At 38.6% G+C, this 17170-nt stretch overlaps 1 protein-coding gene across 2 annotated transcripts in view; it reads right to left on the bottom strand.

Moving 5' to 3' along the window:
• Magi2 (membrane associated guanylate kinase, WW and PDZ domain containing 2) overlaps positions 1-17170 on the bottom strand; it is a 1455128-nt gene that overhangs the window by 1242810 nt on the left and 195148 nt on the right. The gene's annotated exons all lie outside the window — the stretch shown is intronic.

Here is a 17170-nt window from a genome sequence, read left to right on the forward strand (position 1 = left end):
AGTCTGGTGTAATTCTGATAGGTCTGTGTTTGTGTTACTTGACATTTTTTCCCTTAATATTTTTAATATTCTCTCTTTGTTTTGTGCATTTGGTATTTTGACTATTGGGGAATTGTGTGATGAGAGGAGTTTCTTTTCTGGTCCAATATATTTGTTTTTTTTGTATGTTTATGGGCATCTCTTTTTTAGGTGAGGGAAATTTTCTTCTATAATTTTTGTTGAAGATATTTACCGGCCCTTTAATTTGGGAATCTTTGCTCTCTTCTATACCTGTTATCCTTAGGTTTGGTCTTAACAGAAACAGAAATGAAAAGGGAGACATAATAACAGAGATCGAGTAATTTCAAAAATATCATCAGGTCCTACTACAAAAGCCTATACTTAACAAAATTTGAAAATATGAATAAAATGGACAATTTTGTAGACAGATAACAAACACTAAAGTTAAATCAGGATCAGATAAACCATCTAAACATTCCCATAACCCCTAAAGAAATAGAAGCATTCATTAAAATTCTCCCAACCAAAAAAAGCACAGAACCAAATGGGTTTAGTGCAGAATTCAATCAGATCTTCAAAGAACACCTCATCCCAATACTCTTCAACTATCCACAACACAGAAAGAGAAGGAACACTATCCAATTCGTTCTATGAATCCATAGTTAAGCTGATACCAAAACCACACAAAGACCCAACAAAGAAAGAGAACTTCAGACCAATTTCCCTTATGAATATTGATGTAAAAATACTCAATAAAATTCTCAAAAACTGAATCCAAGAACACATCAAGACAATCATTCACCAGGACCCAATAGGGATCCAGAGCCCAGGCATCCAATAGGCATCCACCAGGACCCAGGGATGCAGGGATAGTTCAATATATGGAAATCCACCAACATAAACCTCTACATAAACAAACTAAAAGAAAAAAAAACACATAGTCATTTTATTAGATGCTGAGAAAGCATTTGACAAAATTCAGCATCCCTTCATCTTAAAAGTCTTGGATAGATCAGGAATTCAAGGCTCAAACCTAAACAAAGTATAAGCAATTTACAGCAAACTGGTAACCAACCTCAAGCTAAATGGAGAGAAACTTGAGGCAATCCCACTAAACTCTGGGACTAGAAAAGGCTGCCCACTCTCTTCCTATCTATTCAATATAGTACTTAAAGCTCTAGCTAGATCAATTAGACAACAAAAGGAGGTCAAAGGTATACAAATTGGAAAGGAAGAAGTCAAAGTATCACTCCTTGCAGATGATATGATAGTATACTTAAGTGATCCCAAAAAATTCCACCAGAGAACTCCTACTGATGATAAACAGCTTCAGCAAAGTGGCTTCATAGAAAATTTAACTCAAACAAATCAGCAGCCTTCCTATACTACAAGAATAAACAGGCTGAGAAAGAAATTAGGGAAATGACACACTTCACGATAGTCACAAACAGTATACTATATCTTGGTGTGACTCAAACCAAACATGTGAAAGGTCTGGATGACAAAAATTTTAAGAATCTGAAGATAGACATTGAAAAAGACCTCAGAAGATGGAAAGATCTCCCATGCTCATGGATTGGCAGGATTAATATAGTAAAAATGGCCAAACTGCTGAAAGCAAGCTATAGATTCAATGCAATCCCCATCAAAATTCCAACTAAATTTTTCTTACAGTTAGAAAGAGCAATCCTCAACTTCATTTGGAATAACAAAAAACCCAGGATAGTGAAAACTATTCTCAACAATAAAAGAATTTCTGGGGAAATCACCATCCTTGACCTCAAGCTATACTACAGTGCAATAGTGTTAAAAACTGCATTGGTATTGGTACAGTGACAGGCAAGTAGATCAATGGAATAGAATTGAAGACCCAGAAATGAACCCACCCACCTATGGTCACTTGATCTTTGACAAAGGAGCTAAAACCATCCAGTAGAAAAAAGATAGCCTTTTCAACAAATGGTGCTGGTCAACTGGAGCTCAGCATGTAGAAGAATGCAAATTGATCAATTCTTATCTCCTTGTACAAAGCTTAAGTCCAAGTGGATCAAGGAGCGCCACATAAAACCAGACTCACTGAATCTAATATAAGAGAAAGTGGGGAAAATCCTTGAACACATGGGCACAGGGGAAAAATTTCTGAACAGAACATCAGTGGATTATGCTCTAAGATCAAGAATCAACAAATGGGACCTCATAAAATTGCAAAGCTTCTGTGAGGCAAAGGACACTGTCAATAGGACAAAATGGCAACCAACAGATTTGGAAAAGATCTTTACCAATCCGACTTCTGATAGAGAGTTAATATCCCATATATATAAAGAAATCAAGAAGTCAGACTCAAGAGAACCAAATAACCCTATTAAAATGGAGAACAGAGCTAAACAGAGAATTCTCAACTGAGGGAACTCAAATGGCCAAGAAGCACCTAAAGAAATGTTCAACATCCTTACTCATCAGGGAAATAAAAATCAAACCTGAGATTCTACCTCACACCAGTCAGAATGGCTAAAATAAAAAACTCAGCTGATGGCAGATGCTGGAGAGGATGTGGAGAAAGAGGAACACTCCTCCATTGCTGGCAGGATTGCACGCTGGTACAATCACTCTGGAAATCAGTCTGGTGTTTCCTCAGAAAATTGGACAAAGTACTACCTGAGTACCCAGCTATACCACTCCTGGGGATATTCTGAGAAGATGCTCCAACATGTAAGAAGGACACATGCTCCCCTATGTTCATAGCAGCCTTATTTATAATAGTCAGAAGATGGAAACAACACATATGTCCTTCAACAGAGGAATGGATAGAGAAAATGTGGTACATTTACATAATGGAATACTACTCGGCTATTAAAAACTATGACTTCATGAAATTTGAAGGCAAATGGGTAGAACTTGAAAATATCATCCTGAGCAAGGTAACTCAGTCACAAAAGAACACACACAGTATGCACTCACTGATATGTGGATATTAGCCATCCCATATACAGTCACCAAACTGAGATGCTATCGTGGATGTAGAGAAGTGCTTGCTGACAGGAGCCTGATATGGCTGTCTCCTGAGCGGCTCTGCCAGAGCCTAACAAATACAGAGGCTGATGAGTGCAGCCAACCATTAGACTGAGCACTGGTTCCCTGATGGAGGAGTAGGAGAAAGGACTGAAGGTTCTAAGGGGGTTTTCAGCCCCATGGAGCAAACAGCAACAGTGTCAACTGGCCAGACCCCCCCCCCCCTCCAGAGTTCCCAGGGACTGGGCCACCAACCAAAGGGTACACATGGAGTGACCCATGTCTCTGGCCACATATGTTGCAGAAGATGGCTTTGTTGGATATCAGTGGGAGGAGAGGCCATTGGGCCTGAGGATGTTCGATAGATAGTGCAGGGGCGTGCCAAGGCAGGAAGACAGGAGCTGGTGGGTGGGAGGGTGGGTGGGGGAGCACTCTCATAGAGGCAGGGGTAGTTGGGGTTTGGGGGTTTCTGGAGGAGAGATCTGGAAAGGGGAAAATATTTGAAATGTAAATAAAGAGACTATCCTATTTTTAAAGAAGAAAAAGGAAGTTACTCTAGTAAATCTTAAAATTGATATACTCTGTATGTGATTTGGAAAGTTCCTCTCGAATGAATCTGCTGCATTTCTTGGGCTAAGACATAGTCAAGATCAAGAAAAAATAATGAAAGAAGACAATGCATAGGAGATAAAAACAGAAAAAAGTTTATAACCTGCTCATAGTGTTCTTCTCCGAAAAAACTGTTGATGTGATATAATCTTTAGGTAAGGTTTGTGAAAAACTGGAGTCTTCAAAAAAAAAAATGGTTTCCTTTGATATAGGTTTTTATTTCAAGTCCCTTTAAAAAGCAGAGACATCTCAGGTGAGTTGACACAACTGAATTTCTAAGAACTCAAGGTAAATTGTTATCATCATCATCATCATCATCATCATCATCACCATTATTTATAACTTCAGTTTACAGCTTTGGGATCAAAGTCAGGAAGCACAAAATAGAATCATTTCCTGTTATCTTAAACACACTCTTGACAGAACTCCACGTGTGACCAAAAGCCTCAACATGTTCTATTTTCTGTAACATGAAGCTTAAAAACGCTTCTGATTTGTGTAATCCTCCTGAAATGCAGCGTCTTAAGTATGACCGTGTCTGCTTTTGCTGTCGTATCTTGAAGCCCAGAAATAGGTGGGATTATGAATTCCTGCAGGGTTCAGAAATTTTAATAGTCGGGTAGGATAGGGTTTTATTTTAAATTCTTTCTGATCCACAGATTTAAAAAGTCATTAGGAGTTGTAAATGTCAAGGAGAACATATAAATGCACCAAACCCTCAAGTTATTTTGATGATAAATCCTCAAATTTCTCCTTCTCGAGCAACAGGAAGTAGAAAGCATCTTTGGAACATCTGAAATATTCAAATTATGAAGACAAATCTTGTTTTGTTTTTGTTTTGTTTTTCGCCCCATGCAAGAGTTGGACCTTTCATGGCTCCAATACCAGTGCTTCCCAGTTACTCGTTAAAACTTACACTCCATTTCTCATGGTTTACTCTCAGGAATAGCCCAGTCTCATTCTATTTATTGTTAGTAGAAACTATCCTCTGACCGACTTTCATGGGAGTGAGGCCCCCATTGTTACTGGTTGACTCCAATCATCTGGAGTAGATCCTTCAATTTGTCCTGATCCAACAGTAACAAATGGTAAACATGGCCAGTAATATGGAGAAGGAAGTCTAATAGACATGGGAAAACTTTCTGCTTATAAAAAGATGCTGGAAGCTCCTGCTACCTGACCAGTGTGCGTTACAAGACCTCTGTCACTGTGTCCTCAAAGCAGACACAGGACTCCACCCCTCTGACACTGTGCACTTCTGTGTGCCCTGCACTTGGTACCACACTGTACAGAAGTTGGCTGTCCTGTCTTGTTCTGTGCCCTCAAGTGTTCTTTGCCTTATAACTTTTGCTTGAGGTCTACTGTTAAGTAGTTTTGTGCTGCTGCCAAAGTTGATCTGAGAAGGCAAAAGGACAGCTCGTTTATAGTACAGATAATCTATGCAAAAAGCAAAATCCTTAGCACAGATAATTGAGACATTTTGTCAGATCACTCAGGAAGCCATGCATTTTAAAACATGAACATAAGATTTCTGCCATTTTCCATTTAGTATTCTGAGACTGTGCTTGGTTGACTGTGAGTTGACCTCAGTGGTGTAGCCTCTTGCATGGAGAGAAAGGATTTGAGTTCTTAATTGGACTGGTTCCTTCTTAAACTCATGACATGTTAATAAATACAAGTCGGGCAATGGTGGCGCGTGCCTGTAATCCCAGCACTTGGGAGGCAAAGGCATGTTGATTTCTGAGTTTGAGGCCAGCCTGGTCTACAGAGTGAGTTCCAGGACAGCCAGGGCTACACAGAGAAACCCTGTCTCGAAAAAAGCCAATAAATAAATAAATAAATAAATAAATAAATAAATAAATAAATAAAATGTTTAGAACATGTCTGATTCATTTTTTGTTTAACTGTGGCCAAAAATCAAGGTAAGAGATTGTATTGTTGGCTTGTCTTGTTGCTGTGACAGAGTGCCTGACAAAAGCAATTTAAGACAAGAAGTGTTTGACTTGGAGGAGAGTTTGAGGTCCCAGACTCCCATTCTGATGATAAATCCCTGGCAGCAGGAGCTGGAGGCTTTGCATCTGCAGCCAGAAGGCTGAGAGCAATATACAACAGGCTTCAGCTTTCTGTCTTATTTTGTGTGGCAGTTAGGGTGAGTTTCTCCCACCCCAGTTAATCTAATCTAGACAATCCCTCGTAGACAGGGCCAGAGACAGGATTCCAGAGTTTGTCAACTTGACTCTCCAGATTAACCATCACAGGGTGTGGTTGTTTGACTAAGAATGGTCCCCATAGGCTCACATAACTGAATGCTTGGTCATTAGGGAGTAGCACTAGTTGAAAAGGATTAGGAAGTGTGGACTTGTCAAAGTAGGTGTGGCCTTGCTGGAGGAAGTATGTCACTGTGGATGGGCTTTGATGCTTCAAAAACTCAAGTCAGACCCCGTGTCTCTTCTCCCTGCTGCCTACAGATCTGGATGTAGAATTATCAGCTACTCGTCCAGCAACGCGTCTGCCCGCATGCTTCCAAGCTTACTGCCATGATGATACTGGACTAAAGCTCTGAAACTGTAAGCCAGCCCCAATTATACGTTTTCTTTTATGAGAGTTGCCCTGATCATTACGCCTCTTCATAGCAATAGAGCACTGACCGAGACACAGTGATAGAATTTGTCCCTGAGTATTCATGTGTTTAAGGTTAATGTCACTTTGGAGGAAATTTAATAGATTGATGGATTCTCTGTTAGTCCTTATCAGCCTGTCCTTATCAGACCCTGAAGAGCGATTGAATCTTGCTAAGCATTTACAAACAGATAAGCATGTATGACACCCTACATGGTCATCCATATGGACCCATGCATGGTCTGGCATGACTCTGGGTAGTCACCCAGATCCTCCGGAGCATCTGTGCTTATTTTTTCCAGTTCTCCCACTAAGCTTTCTATCTCTCTTTCTGTTTCAATCTGTTGATCTCTTGCTTTCATAAAAAAAGAAATGTTGGTACATCATTTGGATATTTGGATTTATGCAAAAGTGAGTTGGTTCTTCCAGCATGAACCTTGTTTTGTGTTATTAGTATAGTTACTGCCCTGGAAGGTAAAGGGTGTTGCATGCTAATGGACAGAAGGATGAATATTGTTTATATATGTGCATATATATGTTTATGATATACTATACATATATATGGGACTTTATTGTTAATATATATTGTGCATTGTTAATATATGTATATATATGTGTGTGTATATATGTGTATGATACATATATATGGGACTTAAATGTTCTTGGATTTTTAATATATAACTGCTGGTGCTGAGTTTATATGAGTTTTAATTTATTTTTATGTCTAAATTTAGTATTATAAAATACTTAGCAAGGAAATAGAATAATGCATGAAAGCTAGATGTCCAATCATAACCTGGTCAGATCCTATGCTATCTTATCAAGAGAACCTTTAAGTAGTTACAGGAGACACTGGCTGTAGAAAGTGGGGGTTTTATAAATCATGATCAGAACATTGAACACTTCAGTCCTGGACTGGATGTGTAGCTCAGCTGTTAGATGGATGCCTAAGATGAGATATTATTTTGTCAGTTTTCACTTAATGAAGAAAAACGTCCAGGCTGAGCCAATGAGCATACAATATAGAGTCCTCGACAGAACAGTGACAGATATGACTGAAAGCAGCACACCAAGTTACTGCAACCTTGACCATCATCTCAGAGGCCTGGTTATACTATCACCAAATGAAAGTTGCCCCCCACTTACCAGACTTTAGGTCTGGTCTTCTTGCCAAGCATACTCTATATGTTATTTTATTTTGTAAGACCCCTTTCTTGTTTATCCAAAGAACAACATTCAATAAGGCAAATGGATGCAGGAGAAAAGTAACTCCTAACGAGCGGAAGGTTATCCACGTGACAAACCACATCATATTAAAAGCAACTATCTGTGCAATCACTTTCCTTTGCAGTCTTATTGCTAAATAAATAGAAGCAGGGGAACCTCCAATTTATATGCTCACTATCAGGTGGGTAAGCATTTTCATTTTTCGCCTGATTTTTAAATTTCAGCAGCCAAAGACTTTTTACAAGTAATCTTTTAACTCCGGAGATTTGAAAGCTGCCTTTTGACATGAGCACTCATATTGGTAGTTTATGGTGTTAGGATTATACAATTTTTAAAGTATACTTTAAAAGTTTTCTTTTTAAGATTCCAGTGCATCTGAGAAAAATATTCTGTGTTCACAGTATGGTGTGTATCTCTGATTTAAACAGTCTTCAAACATCTTGCCAGTGTATAGCTTTAGGCGAGGAAGTTCTAACAATGCCACACAGGGTGCTTGCTATCATGTTTTCTTCTTTTTCCTTGAGTATTCAGACAGCTAGTTCTACATTCTTGGGTCCATGGCTTCATGTGGTGAACACTATTCTTTATCCCCACACAATGACTTCTGGGCTTTTCTTCCACAAGGAAAAGCAGAAGCAAAAGAAAGAATGAAATGAATTTCTGAAGGCCACTATCATTCAAATAGAGATGATTTATGTATTTATGTTGAGAAAAGTCCTCATGTAGCCCAGGCTGGCTACATGTAGATGAGGGTGGCCCTCACTGCTCAGCCTATGGTGTATTATAGGTCTGTGCCATCATACCTGCACGGACACTCACCTTTTGAGTGTTAAGCCAAGGGCCACAGGAAAGAGCTATGTTAATGAGCTAATGCACAGGTTTGACCAATTCAGAAATACTTACTGAACATTTCCTATAATTTAAATAATTAAATTAAAAATAGAAATTAAAAAAATGACTACTGCAGGTAGGGTTATGAGGTAAGGAGATGTAGTAGGAAAGACAGTCAACTCGGACAACACTGCATAGTGATTTGACCATTAGTGTTGGCAACAGGTAACATGGCTGGGGTGAGGGTTTAATGAATAATAATATAAGATATGCACAAGGGTCGCCAATATCTCAAATCCCAGAAGAAACAACATAAAACATATATGCAAATTTTAATTTTTTTAAAAAAATAGATTATTTTTGGTAAATAAATGAAGTTAAATAACAAAAAAAAAAAACCAAAACCCTGGATGGTATATTGTACTTGTATGTGCCAGGATTTTACCACAATCACTTGAGATGATTTTCACAATTAACCATTATGAAACCAGACAGTAACTTCAGTATCTTTATACTTATCAGAAGATAAGACTACAGTTTAGACAGACACCCATTTATCAGTTGGAAAGCCAAAAAAAAAAAAACAAACAAACAAAAAAAAAAACATGGTTTAACTCAAGTAGTCATACTTCACAGACTTTGTTCTCTCTAACAAGTGCAAGCCACGAATGAGTGAAAGATGCATAGAAGATAGGTGGATAACATCCAACAACAATGAATCAACTGTGTAGGTTCTCACTAGAGTGGCACTTCTGTCGCTGGAGGGAATTTTACATTCATTTTTATAGTGGCACTGTATCATATTGGTCATAGTCAGGAATTTATACCTTATAGTAAACAACCATAATTATTTTCCTTGGTTTATTATTTAGTAAATATTTATTTTATTTAATGTTTTACTTGCAGTAATGCAAGGGTGTTGGGTTGGCTGTTGACTGAGTAGCTTTTCCTTGGGAAGACATGGACATAGGAATATTTGCAGCAGAGATAGCACTGACCAGAGAAATAGGTCCTCACAAAGCATGGTGAGGATTTACTTACCCGAACACACGTGACTCAGAAGCACCTATCAAACCAATACCATTGCCACCCCCTGAAATGTCACATCCCTGGAGGTACCTGTGCAACTTCCAGTCCCTAGTGATTGCTTACTGTTGTTATAACCTAGGGATTGACCTTATAATTCTCGCAATTTTCTGAGGTTAAATTTTAGTTAGCTTCCTGAAATAATGTTGATGGTATTAGTGGTCAGGCTAGGGGTGCTCCAATTAGCTTCATGAGTCTTGTGAGCTTTGATTAATTACTTCTTGGGTCTTATGATCTTGCCACATGCTAACAGGATGCTTGATTTCAGAGCAAACTGCTACACAACCCAGCTTTTGCTGAAGTTTTAAAACAGTAGTAGGTATATCTTTCGCCCAGAGCATCAGCCATATTTTAATTACAATAAACAATCAAAGGATTCCTTATCTAATTTTCCCACTCACTCCACAGACTAATTCTCAAACTAAACATACTGTGTAGCCCATACTAGTATCTGTGGTGATACAACCATAGTTGGGAAACTTCTAAAGCATGCTTGACAGCTATTGGCAGACTTTAGAACCTGACTTCTCAAAAGGTGGTCTTCTGAGAATGAGCACTTGGGAGGCCATCAAAATATAGACTCAGATCTTACAACAGGCCCACCGAATCAGCACACACAGTTTTAAGACAAATCATGCATATAATTCTTTATCCCCTTTGTGATATGGAAGACAAGGTATTACGATGGCCTGGGGAGAAATGTCTGGGAGAAAGAGTAGACTCTGCTCAAGTTTGCTTCAAATTTATCTAACACTGAAATTCATTTGTCTAAGCCACGAACCTAATTGTGCCTAGGTGGAGATCTCTGGTAGTTGTGTGATATCTTCTGTTTTTAATACTGGTGCTTCTTCTGAGGTTGAGGTATATAAGTTTACAGAAGTAATGCTTCTCTAGTATAATGTATTAACTCCTGCAATGGTCCTATAAACTCATAAGAATGAGATTATTATTAAATTTCCATGTCAATATTCATCTAGACTCATGTAGAGGGGATGCAGAAAATCTTGTTATTCAAATATGTTTCACATTTAGAAGACTGCATGCCCAACAGCCATATGTGTTTTGTAGGATGAGACAAGAGGTCAAACACATTTTAGGAAAATTCAACTGAAGGATCGTGTCTGAAGATATTTGTATGAACAAACATTGAAACATTTAATGATATTTCTGTCTGAATAAAGTTGAATTTAAAAATTACCTTTTGTTTTGCCTAGTTGTGTGGTCTTTACCATGATATATGACCTCTCTGACCCTTAAGGTTTAATTAAAACTTTTTAAGCTAATATGATCATATGTGCTTTGCAGCAATTGTATGAACATCAAAGCCCATAGCACAAATAGGCCTCAGTTAATGGTTTTGTTAGCGAAAAGAGGGTAAACATTAGAGCATTCCAGGAAACTATTATGCAAAAGAGCAATAGATGAGCAGAAATATATTTACATGGTTAACCTTCTGAGTCTTCATCATATTAAGATTGAAATACAAATAAAAATAAGCTGATATTTTATTCATTTTTAATGATTTTTAAAATGCATACCAATTATAGAATATTTCAAACATTTTAAAGATGACTTACAGAAAATCACAAGCCATCAACAGGCAGTGTTTTGGAGCCTAGTTCTAATGGTTAAATCAACAAAGCATCCCACATCCAAACCTCGGGGACCTTGCAGAAGAAGGGGTAGAAAGAATAACAGCCCTAGGGTCTTCGCTACAGGGAGTTTGCTGTAGAGCTTTTCTCCTAGTTATGTCAGAGGCTGCATCCATAAAGGCTCACTGATCTGATTCCCCACACTTGAGCTGATCGAGGACCAATGCTAAAGCTGGGGAGGCCTCCATCCTGCAGCATCAGCCTGCATCCTCCATCCTTCAGCATCAGCCTGCATCCTCCATCCTTCAGCAGCAGCTAAGAAACACTGAGAGCAGGTGGAACCGTCTTCTCCATGGACAGTCACGCCAGCTGCGTGTCCAAGAGCAAAGGTGGGACCTGAGAGCATGCTTACGACGAACAATGTGTAGACTGCGCAGGTTATATTTGGGAATATATGTGCATATACATATACACATGCATGAGATGAGGATCAATGCAAGAAGAGGCCGTGATCATGGAAGAGAACAAGGGGGTGGACAGTAGGAGTTTGAGAGAGAAAAGGGAGCAATAAATGATATATATTATAACCTCAAAACAAACAAAAAATTAAAAATATACAAAGCTAATTCAACTACTCAAATCAAAGAACTGTTAGTATTTTAGAGGTCATCATATAAGCATCTATGATCATATGTGCACATTTACTTATATAAGAAGGATACAATACTGCACAAACTAATTTCAAATATATTTGAATGAGTGTGTTATTTAGCATGTTTAGGGGAGCTTAGATATTAGAGCAAAGATGTGTGTGGTCAAACCCTGGCACCACCCCAGAACAGAACAACTAGATGTGGCTCAAATCTGAAATGCTAGCTGGAGAACAGCCAAGCAGGTGCTGGCCATGAGTCTGAGGATAGCCTTGTTTACATAGTAAGATCTAAGTCAGCCTGGGCTATCATGTGACGCCCTCTCTCTGTAAACGAAACCAGCCAATCAAATAAACAACTAACCAGAAACAACAAAAATACTAAATACTAAATAAGAAGTCCAATAAAGCTATGTTTTGATGATTGGACCTTATTAGGAATATCTATTAAGCCATAAAACATACATGCATACTTTTGAAAAAATAATATATATATATTCCTTTTCTGCCATAATAAATGTTTCCTTGTTTACTGATTTCTGCACATATTTTTTTTTAATGATCCTTTAGGCCACAAGTGGATATTTATAGTAGAAAACCTTTTAATTTTTGCATACTTTGAAGTATTTATAAGACTTGATGTACAGATTGGGATATAATATCCGCTGGAGAACTCGGGAACATTAACGATTTAGAGGAAGGTTTTCAAAGAGAAAAGGCATGGCAAAGAGAAATTGTCCAGTAGTTTCTCGCTTTAAGATGAAGGTCAGATTCCAGCCTGCACCGTGGGAAAGGACGGTGCCTGCATGCTCTAACCAGGCATGGATACCAGCACACAGTGCGTGAGTCTGAAACACCGTATTATTAGTTTTAAATTTGGTGCAGCTCTAATACCAGATGAGCTGCTAGGCTTGAATTAGCATTGGCACGAAGATCTTCCTTGAACAGCAAAGCTGTAGCTCCCGGAGCCAGATGAAGCTGGAATCAAATTTACAGACCCCTGGCAAGTCAGATTCCGTGAGCGTGCCACTTTCCGGGTTCAGTGCAGTGTTTCTAAGCCACCTGAGCTGATGTTCATCCAGCCTCCTGCTGCGCTGCTGATCGGAGCTGTGCATCTGCCTGCAGTTCCGTTCAGTGGAGACCCTCAGTGTCTGGGCGTCTCCTCTGATTTCCAAGCGTGGCTCAGCCTAGAATTGGTATGCAATTCTCATTAAGCTAGTTTCACTCTCCACTTCTTTCTCATAACTACTAAATGTTAAATAATGTCTCCACCAAAAATAATCACTCCGCATGACGGCGCAGTGATCGCCACATTTCTGATCACTTGCAGAGGTGTGAAAATTGCTGTATTGGAAGATCATATCTCAGTGTAATGGGTGCTTAGCATTGCTAACATTTTGGGGGCAAGAGCATTAAATTTATTGTGTACCCCATAATCCAGAGAGAGTAAAATCAATTAAGTAATAGTTCAGACACTCGTATAATCCTCTGGTAGACTGCTATTGGTGGCTAGCAATGCCAGCAGCAATAGTTATCCCTGAATACAGATTAGTTAGCATCATTGAATCCAGATGCAAAGAGAGCACCTTTTTTTCATTATCACATTTAATTTTTCTTTGCGTGTTTGTTTGCTTGTTTCTTTTTTATTAGATATTTCCTTTATAATGGCTTAGCCATTAAAGGCTAGGCTCGCAACCAAAAGTATAAGAGAGCATCTTTAGTAGTACGAGGAGAGTAGGAACACGCAGATCCCTCCAGCGCTGTCTCTTTATATTTTGGCATATTTTGACCACTGGACTAGTTTCCAGCCTTGGCTATTTTGTTTTCTTAAACTTCTCTAATGTTCTTCAAGGATTTTGTTACTACCACTTATTTTTGTTGTTTGTTTGTTTAACGTGTGTTGGGGAGAGGTGGAGGCCATATCTCATGGTCCAGGTGTGGAGTCAGAGGAAAACTTGCAGAAACTGATCTCCTTTGGCCATCTGGATTCCAAAGAATGAACTCAGGCCATCAGATGGGCAGCACTGTCTTTCCCTCATTGAGCCGTCTTGCTAACCATGCAATTACTTTTTAGGTCTGCAGTGTAGAGCCCCAACCCACTGACATGTCAGAATAACAGACCATAAAGCAACTATATGCTTGGAAATGATTTCATTAATTCAAAAGTCGCTTAGGCACTTTTACAGGAAATGAAGGTTGACATCAGCTATAATGGTAAGCAAAATGTTTGCAGGCCCTTTTGGCACTCATGGTCCACCATGCTGTAAACATTGAAAAACCTGAATACTGTAAGCTCAGCTTGGCACCTACCTTGCACATCGTAGCTTTAACCACTATTGTTATCTTGACATCATTTATGCAGCTATGGGAAAACTTATCTTCACTTTCAGATATAATTGATTTGGATGGTTGGATTATAAATTTGAATATAATTACTGGGCTCAGTTTTCTCACATTGGATTTTTTGTGTGTGTGTGTGTGGGTGGGTTCACTCCAGACTTGCTTCTTTCATTATTTTTTTCTGGTTTATTTCCTGATGTCACTATCCACGTCCATTAGCTTACTCATTACTTTAAATATCCATTCCTCAATACTGCTGACAGCATTGTTGAATACAGTCAGTGTTGAATAGAGTAAATGAAACAGTAACATTCAGAAAACTTAGTGCTCACAAATAGCAACAAATATTATATGTCTTTGGAAAGTATCTTTCAAATACTCTTTTGCTTTTTAACGAATAACTTTCTAAGATATACATTTTAAGTTATATTTACCGTGAAGCCAAACCCTTGAAGGACACAATTTAACAGCTGGTTAAGCCCAGGGTGTGACATCCACCAGAGTGAGCCATTATAAAGTACACTCATCATCTCCAAAGGCAAGCCTGTGTCAATCGCTCTCCATTTGTCCCCACCCAGCTCCTGGCAAGGGCTAGTGTTCAGTGTTTCCACCAATGTGTCTTCACCACGTGTTTCATATAACCTTAGGAAATCATACAGCGCACAGTGAGTTGGTTTTGTCTTTTTTTTAATTTAATCGGTTTTCAAGCTGTGCTATGTTGTATCCCATGTCAAGAAATCCCTTCTTGATATTGATAAATTCTCTTCTGTTGTGTGCATATTTTTTATGCACCCATTCACTGACCCACATTTGGGTTACTTCTCTCTTTAGTCCCTATGAATACTTATGTGTGGGTTTCTGTGTGGTCATATATTTTTTTTCAATTCTGAGATGAATAAGTGAAAAAAAACAAAACAAAACAAAACAAAAAACTCCACACTTCAGAAATGGTAGATTTGTGCTCAAAGTAAAACCAAATATAGTTCAGGGCACACTTTTCATGTCTGGTAGGTCAGCATGTTTTATAGAAAACTGTAATATGGTCCTATTAATTCAAAATATGATCTTTATTGCTTTCCATAATTTATTCAAGGTTTATTTAAATCTTTACCTTTATCAGGGCAATTAAGTCTTAAAACCTGGAAACACTGCCTTCTTTTTCTAATTTATTGTTTTATTTTATACCTTTATACACCATTTTCCATTCCCCAGCTGTCTCCAGTTCTCTACCATCCAACTATACCTCTCTCAAAACAAAGAAAAAATAAGGTTTACATTTTTGGCAATACCTAAAGCCTGTGGAACCTGTGGTGAAAGTTTCACATCAGTGCCACTAGATGGCAGCATAACAAAGTTGGATGAAAGTTCCAGGCTGGAGAATTAACCTAGTGGGAAATGATGGTATAATTGGTTTTTTGTTATTTTGTTTAAATGTATTTTAATCGAAATACAATTACATAACTTTCCTCCTTCTTTTTCTTTCCACCATCTACTTCCAGCTATCCTGTGCTTAACCCTGCTTTCGTTACTACAACACACACACACACACACACCTTGTTGTATCTGTTTTTTTGTTTTGTTTTGTTTTGTTTTTTTTTATTTGGGTGTAAATGGTTTTAGGGCTGACCTGTTGGCAGTGGACAATCAATAGGGTGCTCTCATTTCTGTAAGAGCCTAATTCTCCTTCTCTTGGTAGTCATTTCCTTGACAAAATTAAAACCTACTGACAACGCTGATGGTTACTTTATAACATACAGACACATACTAGTGCTTCTGTTTTGTTTTGTTTTGCTTTGTTTTACAAATACACATTGGAGGAAAATATTTTAAGGTAGTATAAATAATAAGATTGTATTTGTAATAATGCAGCGTTTGTTCACAAACATTTCTGGCTTCTATTATAACCAGGGAGGCTGGGTTAAAAAGGAGAAATTAAACGTGCTGTCTGTTATGAGTGCAGTTGTGTCTTCTAAATTTGTGTGTTGACGTACTGACATGCAGTAGCCCAGACTGTGCCTGTATTTGCAGGTGGGGCCTATTAAGAGCTAGTCAGTTTCTATGGTATCATTAGGGGCCCTCTGTTCTTCCATGCTTACTGTCATTACAAGGACATGTGATCTGTGTGCAGACATACACAGAGGCTTGCATGCAAAGACCAAAGAAGACCAACAACCATGAACATAAAAATCATGCCTCAGAAGAAAGAAACCTCTCAATCCCAGGATCCAGGGTCAGAACTGGGAGAGAATTAATTCCTGCTGGGCATATGACACCCTGTGGCATTTCAATAAAGCACCCTGACCAAACTATCACCATCTCCAGGCTGTGGGGCTTCTCTGGCCAAATGTAAGCAAACTGTGACAATAGGAAAAAAAACCCTCATAGTAGCTCTAAGTTCAAGGGGTAAGGGGATATCCATGCCAGAGGGGACACAGTCTTTAAGATGCTGGTCAGAGGCCTTGTAGAATAGTTGATGTGGATCTTAACAATGGATAGGGATTTTGTGTGCACAGACATCAGAATGAGAATAAATATTACTTAGGTAAAAACATATGCCATTAGAGGTGGATAAACAAACAAATAGTCCTGATGTTTGAAACATCATTTGATAGTTTAGTATTTTGTAAACATATTAAGAATTTGAATGGAGATGCTTTAGATGGAGGGATAACATTGTTCCCAAAAGTTGTAGGTTATTAAACAAAAATTCCGACTGTCAGGAGTGGGGTATTTTCCTAACAGATTTGGTCAATGAAGATCACATAGAACCTAAAAACAATATATGCTATTTTCCTTGACCCTGGTTACTCAGGGGAACTTGATGATATGGTCCTATTGTTGAAGACAGTACACACTTCTGTCAAAGACATGGGAGAAAATGAAGCTGGTATTGATCTAGAAGCTTCCTCTCTAGTGGTTAGACTTCATGGTGCTAGAAAAGGGGTTAAACAGGCTGCTAGGCAGTGGAAGTTATCAACATCTTGTCCAGTTGTGAACCCCGACTGGTACAGCATAAGTATACACTCACTGTTATAATCATGGTATGAATGTTATGGGTTTTACAATCCACTTTCCGATTAGACCAAGTCTGATACTACAAGATGGGATGGGTGATTCCCAAGGAGGAGGAAATGATACGCAGTTATGACAGAGGGGAGAGACAGAGGGAGGCTGGAGCAGATGGATCAAGTGAGGAGGAGAAGTAAAG

The sequence above is a fragment of the Apodemus sylvaticus genome, chromosome 2, assembly GCF_947179515.1.
Source record: "Apodemus sylvaticus chromosome 2, mApoSyl1.1, whole genome shotgun sequence".
Classification (NCBI taxonomy): Eukaryota; Metazoa; Chordata; class Mammalia; order Rodentia; family Muridae; genus Apodemus; species Apodemus sylvaticus.